This window comes from Bos grunniens, chromosome 23 (genome assembly GCF_055505025.1).
Source record: "Bos grunniens cultivar Pamir isolate PY7600 chromosome 23, Bosgru_T2T1.0, whole genome shotgun sequence".
Classification (NCBI taxonomy): Eukaryota; Metazoa; Chordata; class Mammalia; order Artiodactyla; family Bovidae; genus Bos; species Bos grunniens.
Genome location: NC_141187.1, coordinates 48858405 through 48869274, shown reverse-complemented (window position 1 = coordinate 48869274; position 10870 = coordinate 48858405). Strand labels below are relative to the sequence as shown.

The 10870-nt window shown below is 43.9% G+C and overlaps 1 non-coding gene across 1 annotated transcript; it reads right to left on the bottom strand.

Moving 5' to 3' along the window:
• Positions 1 to 8959: 8959 nt before the first annotated feature.
• Positions 8960 to 9031, bottom strand: TRNAQ-CUG (transfer RNA glutamine (anticodon CUG)). Its single transcript has one exon. It is a non-coding gene; the product is annotated as a tRNA-Gln (tRNA).
• Between the last annotated feature and the right edge of the window lie 1839 nt (positions 9032 to 10870).

The following is a 10870-nucleotide window of genomic DNA, read 5'->3' as shown; positions in this document are numbered from 1 at the left end:
CTAAGTCCTATAGTAGATTCCTGAATGCAGAGCAGATGGGAAAAATAAGCGTGGACCATTTATATCTGTCATAAATTGAAGGGGGAAAAAATCCCCAAATGGAAACACAGCTTGGCTTCATGTTAGAAGAATGCATTTTTAACAAGATGATACTCCAAGAAATTTGAATAACGAAATGTTATAGGGTGAAACTGGGTAAGTACAATGTTGGAATCCAAGGGTCTCCTAGGAGACAAGAGCTATCCTTCATTACCATTCTAATTTAATCAGATATTCCAGTGGTCAAGCCTTAAATTGAGAGGATACCTAAAAGCATTTTGCCCCCGGTTTCATGAAGAGTAGACGTGAGTATTGTCATGACAGAAATGTACACATACTGTTTCTATGCCCAGAGGTTTCCCCACAGTTCCTTCCCAGTGCGATGAAGCAACCCAGAAGAGATTCCGAGGGAAGCACATCTACGCAGCCTTGATACAGTCTGGCCTGATGGAACGGCTTCTCTTGGCAGCTAGGTCCCCTAGCACCGTCTTAGACATTTGAGTACCTTTGTGGCCAAGAGCCAGCTCTATTCACATAGAAGCTTCAAAACAAGTTCTAGTCTGAGCTGAAAGCAGTGGTGTGGTTTAAAAGATCAAAGTCTCAAACTTGAGGATTCAAGCAGAAGAACAGTGAAATTCAACACTTCCTTCTGCCCCGGAGAAGGCAGTCAGACATACTTGGCTGAGCTGCTGGAAAACTGGAAAACCGTCTGTGGACCGCTGAAATCTGAACACTGAGGGAAATTAACCTCTGAATCCCCTAAAGCCCTAAAGAAATCATCTGTCCCCAAATGGGTGACTTATTCTCATTGGGACCTATTGTCAGGTACAGTCACTCGATATACAAACTACACCTCCGGAATGCTGTGGGGTTTACCTTTAAAATAGATTTGAATACAAATTCCCAAGCTACTACCAGTCAAGAAATCATTAATTATGTATTGATACTTATTTTGTGTTTCTTGAGCTATGATGGAGTGCTGTTGATGACTTGCTATTAAGGAACAATACTGAGTATATAAGGGGCATTTCTTTATTCCCCCAGTTGTACTAATATATGATTTTATTGACAAATAAAAGTTGCATATATTGAAAGTGTACAATGTGGGAGCCAATGGTGTAAGTTCTGGAGCTGAAAGGTCCAAGAGCCAGGAACAATAAGGGCAGGAGACGATGGATGTCCCAGCTCGAAAAGAGAGAGAGTTTGCGCTTCCTTCATCTTTTTGTTCCAACGAACTAGGTGATGCCCAAGTGGGTAGGGCAGATCTCTTCACTCAGCCCATTGAATCAAATACTCATCTCTTCCAGAAACACCCCACAGGCACACCCAGAAATAATGTTTACCAGCTATCTGGGTCTTCTTTAGCCCAGTCAAGCTGATTCATAAAAGTAACCATCACAGTAAGCACGGAGTAAATTATTCATCTTATAATTAAACGCTTCTAGCCTTTCACCAACATCTCCCACTTCTCACCCATCTGCCCCCAGCCCTTACTGACCACCATTCTACTCACTGCTTCTCTGAGTTTGACTTTTCTTTTTTTTTTTTAAGATTCCATATATAAGTAAGATCAAATAGTGTTTGTCTTTCTCTGTGCAGATTATATCATTTAGCATAATGCCCTCCAGGATCATCCATGATGTCAAGATGGTGGGATCTCCTTCTCTTTAAAGACTGAATACTATTCCATTGTATGTATACAAAACCTTTTTTATTCATTATCCCTGGATGGACATTTGGCTACAATGAATCGGTTCAGTTCAGTCATTCAGAGTGTCTGACTCTTTGAGACCCCATGGACTGCAGCACGCCAGGCCTCCCTGTCCATCACCAACTTCTGGAGCCTACTCAAACTTATCAAGTCGGTGATGCCATCCAACCATCTCATCCTCTGTTGTCCCCTTCTCCTTCTGCCTTCAATCTTTCCCAGCATCAGGGTCTTTTCCAAGGAGTCAGTTATTCACATCAGGAAGTATTGGAGTTTCAGTTTCAGACTAATCTCCTTTAGGATGAACTGGTTGGATCTCCTTGCAGTCCAAGGGACTTCAAGAGTCTTCTTTAGCACCACAGTTCAAAAGCATCAATTCTTCAGCACTCAGCTTTCTTTATAGTCCAACTCTCACATCCATACATGACCACTGGAAAAACCATAGCTTTGAATAGATGGACCTTTGTTGGCAAAGTAATGTCTCTGCTTTTTATATGCTGTCTACCTTGGTCATAATTTTTCTTCCAAGGAGCAAGTGTCTTTTAATTTCTTTTAATGGCTGCAGTCACCATCTGTAGTGATTTTGGAGCCCCCCAAAATAAAGTCTGTCACTGTTTCCACTGTTTGCCCATCTATTTGCCATCAAATGATGGGACCAGATGCCATGATCTTAGTTTTCTGAATGTTGAGTTTTAAGCCAACTTTTTGACTCTTCTCTTTCACTTTCATCAAGAGGCTTTTTAGTTCTTTGCTTTCTGCCATAAGGGTGGTGTCATCTGCATATCTGAGATTATTGACATTTTACCCCGCAATCTTGATTCCAGCTTGTGCTTCTTCCAGCCCAGCGTTTCTCATGATGTACTCTGCATAGAAGTTAAATAAGCAGGGTGACAATATACAGCCTTGATGTACTCCTTTTCCTGTTTGGAACCAGTCTGTTGTTCTATGTCCAGTTCTAATTATTGCTTCTTGACCTGCATACAGATTTCTCAGGAGGCAGGTCAGGTGGTCTGATATTCCCATCTCTTGAAAAATTTTCCTGTTTGTTGTGACCCACATAGTCAAAGGCTTTGGCATAGTCAATAAAGCTGAAGTAGATGTTTTTCTGGAACTCTCTTGCTTTCTTGATGATCCAACGGATGTTGGCAGTTTCATCTCTGGTTCCTCTGCCTTTTCTAAATCCAGCTTGAACATCAGGAAGTTCACGGTTCATGTATTGCTGAAGCCTGGCTTGGAGAATTTTGAGCATTATTTTACTAGCATGTAAGATGAGTGCAATTGTGTGGTACTTTGAGCATTCTTTGGCATTGCCTTTCTTTGGGACTGGAATGAAAACTGACCTTTTCCAGTTCTGTAGCCGCTGCTGAGTTTTCCAAATTTGCTGGCATATTGAGTGCAGCACTTTCACAGCATCATCTTTTAGGATTTGAAATAGCTCAACTAGAATTCTATCACTTCTACTAGCTTTATTCATAGTGATGCTTCCTAAGTAAGGCCCACTTGACTTTGCATTCTAGGATGTCTGGCTCTAGGTGAGTGATCACACCATCATGGTTATTTGGGTCATGAAGATCTTTTTTGTTTAGTTCTTCTGTGTATTCTTGCCACCTCTTCTTAATATTTTCTGCTTCTGTTAGGTCCATACAATTTCTGTCCTTTATTGTGCCCGTCTTTGCATGAAATGTTCCCTTGGTATCTCTAATTTTCATGAAGAGATCTTTAGTCTTTTCCATTCTATTGTTTTCCTCTATTTCTTCGCATTGATCACTGAGGAATGCTTTCTTATCTCTCCTTGCTATTCTTTGGAACTCTGCATTCAAATGGGTATATCTTTCCTTTTCTCCTTTGCCTTTCACTTCTCTTCTTTTCTCAGCTATTTGTAAGGCCTCCAGACAACCATTTTGCCTTTTTGCATTTCTTTTTCTTGCGGATGGTCTTGATCACTGCCTCCTGTACAATGTTACGAACCTCCGTCCATAGTTCTTCAGGTACCCTGTCTATCAGATCTAATCCCTTGAATCCATTTGTCACTTCTACTGTATAATCATAAGGGATTTGATTTAGGTCATACCTGAATGGTCTAGTGGTTTTCCCCACTTTCTTCAATTTAAATCTGAATTTGGCAATAAGGAGTTCATGATTTGAGCCACAGTCAACTCCCGGTCTTGTTTTTGCTGACTGTATAGAGCTTCTCCATCTTTGGCTGCAAAGAATATAATCAATCTGATTTTGGTGTTGACCATCTGGTGATGTCCATGTGTAGAGTCTTCTCTTGTGCTGTTGGAAGAGGGTGTTTGCTATGACCAGTGTCTTCTCTTGGCAAAACTCTATTAGCCTCTGCCCTGCTTCATTCTGTACTCCGAGGCCAAATTTGCCTGTTACTCCAGGTATCTCATGACTTCCTACTTTTGCATTCTAGTCCCCTATAATGAAAAGGACATCTTTTTTGGGTGTTAGTTCTAGAAGGTCTTGTAGGTCTTCATAGAACCATTTAACTTCAGCGTCTTCAGCATTACTGGTTGGGGCACAGACTTGGATTACTGTGATATTGAATGGTTTGCCTTGGAAATGAACAAAGTTCATTCTGTCCTTTTTGAGGTTGCATCCAAGTACTGCATTTCAGACTCTTTTGTTGACTGAAGGCTGCTCCATTTTCTTCTAAGGGATTCTTGCCCACAGTATTAGATATAATGGTCATCTGAGTTAAATTCACCCATTCCAGTCCATTTCAGTTCGCTGATTCCTAAAATGTCGATGTTCACTCTTGCCATCTCCTATTTGATCACTTCCAATTCGCCTTGATTCATGGACCTAACATTCCAGGTTCCTATGCAATATTGCTCTTTACAACATTGGACTTTATTTCCATCACTAGTCACATCCACAACTGGGTATTGTTTTTGCTTTGGCTCCATCTTTTCCTTCTTTCTGGAGTTATTTCTCCACTCTTCTCCAGTAGCATATTGGGCACCTACCGACCTGGGGAGTTCATCTTTCAGTGTCTTATCTTTTTGCCTTTTCATACTATTCATGGGGTTCTCAAGGCAATAATACTGAGGTGGTTTTCCATTCCCTTCTCCAGGGGACCACATTCTGTCAGAACTCTCCACCATGTCCCGTCCATCTTGGGTGGCCCCACACGACATGGCTTAGTTTCATTGAGTTAGATAAGGCTGTGGTCCGTGTGATCAGATTGGCTAGTTGTCTGTGATTGTGGTTTTGGTCTGTCTGCCCTTCCATGGATAAGGATAAGAGGCTTATGGAGGCTTTCTAATGGGAGAGACTGACTGAGGGGGAAACTGGGTCTTGTTCTGATGGGTGGGGCCATGCTCAGTAAATCTTCAATCCAATTTTCTGTTGATGGGTGGGGCTGTGAATAGCACTGAATAATACTCAGTAACAACAGTGCAGATGTCTTCAGTATAGTAATTTCATCTCCTTTTGATATATACTCAGAAATGGGATTGCTGGATTGTACGGTAGTTCTGGTAGTTAAGGGCTTCCCTAGTGGCTCAGATGGTAAAGGGTCTGCCTGTAATGCAGAGGACCTGGGTTCGATCCCTGGGTTGGGAAGTTTTCCTGGAGATGGGGAATAGCAACTCACTCCAGTGTTCTTGCCTGGAAAATCCCATGGACGGAAGAGCCTGGCAGGCTATAGTCCGTGGGGTTGCAGAGTCAGACACGGCAGTGACTGTTACTCAGCCTGTCAGGCATATGGTAGTTCTATTCTTAAATTTTAAAAGAAATTCCGTCCTGTTTTCCTTAGTGGCTGTAAAAATTTACATTCCCCACAATAGTGTTAAAGAGCTCATTAGGGAGTGTGTCTTAACCATAGATTCAAGGAAATAGCTTCTCTTTTCATTCTAAGTAAATACTATCACATGTGATCCTCAAGACTGAAGAAGCATAAGCTCTGTGTGTGTGCTCAGATGCTCAGTTTTGTCTGACCCTTTGTAGCCCCACAGACTGTAATCCACCCGCTCCTCTGTCCATGGAATTCTCCAGGAAAGAATCCCAGAGTGAGTTGCCATTTCCTCCTCCAGGGGATCTTCCCGATGCAGGGATCAAACCTGAGTCTCCTGCATTGGCAGGCAGATTCTTTACCACCGAACCACCTGGGAATTGGAAAAATGTAGTCACCCAGGTGCTCATCAGCTAGTGAAGGAGGGAGACTTCCAGGGAAGATCAAAGCTGGTGATGTTGGCTTTGGAAGAGCAGTTGTGGCTACATGGTGGTTGACAGAAGGGGTTTAACTGCGGGTTGCATGGGGAAGATATGAGGATCTGAGAGCTGAAAAAAGAGACAGAAGAGAATATATTGAGGAGACAGAGCTGTTGGAGCAAACCCCCTGATAGGGGGTTTCTTCCATGAACATCCTCATCTGCTGAGGCAGCCTCTCCTTTTCCTCTGTCCCTGGGGCTGTGTGCCTAGCTCATTCCCTTCCTTTTATTTGATGGGCCTTCCAAGAGAACTCGGGGGTAACGCTCAGGACCACATCCCACAGCCTGGGGTTTCATGTTCCGTTTTCTCTCTGCCCCTACGCAGGCCTGAGTCCATTGAGGATCCCCACTCGGGAAGCAGGGAGCCGCTCTTGTGCTAAGCACCAGCTCCCTGAGACCTTCTGCCCCCAAGGGGATTGTGCCCCCACGTCTGGAGATGGTTCTGCTGTGCGTGATTGGGCCCCAAGTCTGGAGACGTGTTAAGGAGGCTCCCCCGTAGCAGGTTCTTCCCCGTGTGAGTGGTTTCACAGGGTTGCATGCTCTGTGGGGCTGAAGCAGCAATGAGACCAAAAGATCTAAGGACGCTCTTCTATTTCCTCTTTAAACAACACTTTAATAATAGCAACCTCCCACCCCCGGCCCTTTCTGTCTCTCTGAGTCTTCCTTGAATCAAGGCATGTGGGTTGTAGATGTTTACTGAAAAGCTCAGAGTAACCTCTGGGCAGGTCCTCCTCTTAATCCACGGCGGGTCTGTCTCCCATTATCTCAGCCCTGGCGGCCTTCTGGACAGAGATCTGCCCATGCTGAAGAGGAATTCTGAGAACCATGGAGGGCTTCCCATCCCCAGAAGAACGGAAATGGAGACAGCACATTTTGGATCGAATCTATCCAGGAAAGGTCCATGGGAGGAGTCAAAATAAAAGCACAGGGAACCGGGCCCAATCCCTTTGGCAGGTGAGATCCAGCCTCCTAGACGCGGGACAGTCGTCTTCCTCCTGGGTACTTACTCAGCAACAGGGATGGGGAACAATCAGCCTGAAAGATGGGCGTCTCCAGGGTCTCTGCTCCCTGGGCTGGGTCAGCCTGGAGCTGGAAGTGAGTCTATGCGGCTGCTGAAAAACAGGAATTTGTAATGGAAATGCCGCCAGACCCTTTAACAGGGCCTCGCTGGCCAGAGCTGCGATCATCTAGTAAATAAGGTGAATGGTCTCTGCTTATCTCATTTCACAGCCGAGCTGTGTATTGCCAGATAAATCAAATCAGGGTAAACGGCTTCATCTAATAAACTGGGTCAACACATAATGTATTTGTTCAGGTTCGCACTTTCATTGATTCTCATTTGATTTCAGAAGAGATATTTCAGCTCCTGTTGGAACGTTTTTCGGATGCAAACTTCCTTCTGGGAAGGGGAGGCTGAGAGGCCGGGACACAGCTGGGTTTTTCTTTTTTCCCTTTTAAATAAATTAAGTTTTCTGATTCTTGGAAGTTCTGCTTTCCATCTTTATGCTTCAGAGAGGGGGAGGGGGTCATGGTAGGACCGCTGGGGGAGAAAGTGGAGAAGAAGCAGGAAGAAAGAACTCCAAGTCTTCATCTGCATTTCCCAAGAATGTTTTAGTGATGTTTGCTAATGTATCATTCATTAACCATCAGCCACTATGAAAAACATAATCTATCTCGCAAAGTGGACATTATTATCGCATTAAATCATTTCACAATATACCTGAACGGTTCCACATGAGAGGCCTGGCCTGCCCCAGCCCAGATGCCTCCAGGGCAACTCTTCAGCAGTAATGAGATACGGGGTCTGTCTGTGATGAATACGACATTACTCGTGTCAGTGGTTGCGGACGGCACCCAGAATATTTCTTCTTACAGGTTTTTTTTTTTCTTTTTTCTGTAGCGAAGGAACTCAGGCAAAGCACTATTAACCCAGTAAATGAAGCTCTAAAGATCACAGAGTGTGTCCATTAGGAGACGAGACGGTGACTAATCCAATTTTTCTTGCAGGAAGAGACCCTGATGCTCTGGTACCATCTGGGGACGGCGGGCCCCGCGTCACACACAAGGCTCTGCGCTCAGTCCTTTCCGGCCGTCTTTCTCTGCCTTTGTCTAAGAACAATTATGGCACCGTCCCCTGCTGTCCCTAGGGCTCCTCTTGCCCAGAGCCTCTTTGAAGGTGATTAAAAGAATGTCCGTTGGTAGAAGATCTAGCAAAGAGTGTTGGGTGGGGGAAAGAAGAAAGGGCCCTTGGTAAGTCTTTCCATTTCCCATTCATCAGGACACTTTCTGAGGGTTCAGATATGTTTGGTAGTCAGGCTGGAATCAACAAAAAGGTACCAGGGTTTCCTTACTCTCTGCTCCTGTGAAAACACATCGAACAGTCTTGCTTCTTGGGAAAGAATCCATCATTTTATCTCTCATTAGGGCATCCACTTATTTCTTTTATTCCTTGAAACACTGTTTGCAGGCATGAAAAATTTTTTGTACAATGTTATGTTGGTTTCTGCTGTACAACAACTCGAATCAGCCATATGATACGTATGTCCCTTCCCTCTTGAACCTCCCTTCCCTTCCCCCACCCCAGCCCTCCAGGTCATCACAGGGCCACAGGGCTCTCTGTGTTACGCAGCCAAAGTCTCGCCAGCCGTCTAGTCACACGCAATAGTGTGTATATCTTGATGCCTCTTTCTCCGTCTGTCCCCCGCTCTCCCTCCCCCTCTGGGTCACAAGTCCATTCTCTACATCTGCGTCTCCATCCCTTCTCTGCAAGTGAAGTGAAGTGAAGTGGCTCAATCGTGTCCGACTCTTTGCAACCCCGTGGACTGTAGCCCTCCAGGCTCCTCCATCCATGGGATTCTCCAGGCAAGAATACTGGAGTGGGTTGCCATTTCCTTCTCTAGGGGATCTTCCTGACCCAGGGATTGAACCCAGGTCTCCTGCATTGCAGGCAAACGCTTTAACCTCTGAGCCACCAGGGAAGCAAGACCTTGGTCGGTTCCACGGAGACTTGAACTCGGATGGCTGGATTCAGAGTCCAGAGTGCTAACCATTACACCATGGAACCGTGCTCTCTGCAAGTGGGTTCATCATACCATTTTTCTAGATTCCATAAATATGCGGGCATTTGTTTGCAATGTCGGTGGATGAAAACAAGATTCCAGATTCCTTTCACCTAGATAGCCAAGGAGAGGTGTGGGGGGGACTATCTTGAGGACCTCGATGAAAATCTAAGCCAAGTGGAGATGCTTTCCATAACTTCCCTCTAAATCTGTTCCTCTTGCTTCCCTTCAGCACAAAGGTGTGTCACACACCCACGTGCCCTGTGCGGCACACTCATCGCTCACGGAGTCCTCACCCCAGCTAACTCGTGTCCCAGTGAAGATCAAGTCTAACTCCACATGATGTCTGTTCCTTTAACCTTTGTATTCTATTGCTTTCGCTTCAAGTTAAGAATGTTGCCTATGGCCTCAGATAGACAGGACGACTCATTGTCAAGGCTCTGACCTTTAAGTGTATGGCACTTTTCCATTCCTACAGAGATAGAAAGCTGCAGAATACAGAAAAGCATTGGTCCTGTTGGACGTTTACAGGAAAACCCTGACCTGATCTAGGACAGCTGCAAGAACAAAGAGCATCAAGAGATTTGCAACAACCAACCCTCACCTGGCCTTTACGCCTGCTTTGCTGAAACCCTAGGGAATTTGGGGCTTTCTAGGGGTCACAGTCCACCCGTTCTCTTTGCATGGTCCTGAAACGAACATTTTCCTGCTCCAAATTCTGATGTTTTGGTATTGCTTGGCCTCATTCTGCGTGGGGCACATGAACTTGAGTTCAGTAATACAAATACAAAAAGGCAAAAAGCCACAGACTCTCCCCTTTGAATAGCCACTAAGAAGCTGCACTGCCACCCCACTTACAACTGGATTCCAGTCTGGCTACCATCATATGTAACTAAGTGTGGTGTTTAATTTTTTAAAATGATGGCCCTACATCAACACTTCCCAAGAGAATCTCAAAAATACATTCCCCAAAGAGTAGCCTGGAGAGTCAGAAAATAGATCTTCACCCCCCAGATTTGTTTTCTGTACTTAATCAATTCAGAAAGATTGGCTTAATTTTCCACACTGGCAAATGTAGTTTGAAACACCCCCTTTGAAAGTCAAATTTATAATATTTCATATTACTCTGGTGTATCAGCTCAGGTGATGTGGAAAATGTAATTCTGAAAACATTTTGGCTTACTTGGGGTCTTTAGAAGGGACAGCGTAGTATGAGTCATGATTTTGTATCTAAATGTATCTCTACTTCCCTTCTCATGCTGAAATGACTTTATAGATTTTATTAGTTTCAGTGAAATTTATTTACATTGAATGAATCAATCAATCTCACCCCGCACCCCAGCTCGCTTGCTTCCCTTGTTTCTCTTTCTATTTTTTTCTCATTTGACTAGAGACCAGTTGATGAGGCATTTTACTGACAATACCCATATTATTCATACCATGGTATTTACCATTTATTTCCCAGAAAGTATATCTAGGTGTTCTGTATTTTATTTCATCTAGAGAGATTATTTCATTGTAACTAATACAAGAGCATACTGTCTACATCATTAACTGAGATCTAATGGGTAATTAAAAATAAACCCCATCTCTTCTTGAAATTTTCCTGCAATGTGCTTTTTTTTGGGGGGGGTACTATTTTTTCTTCTCTTGCCCAAATATTTTATTATTCCTGGATTCATTCCCCCCATATATAAGTCCAGAAAATGTTCATTGATATGGATCAGAGTATTCCTAGATTTTACTGTTTATTTCCTACAAGTCCCAGCAAAGTGGGAGTTGGTACTGAGGAGGCACTAATAAAATTGTCGAAGTGAAATAACTGTAGATGTCTTCAAGTTGGT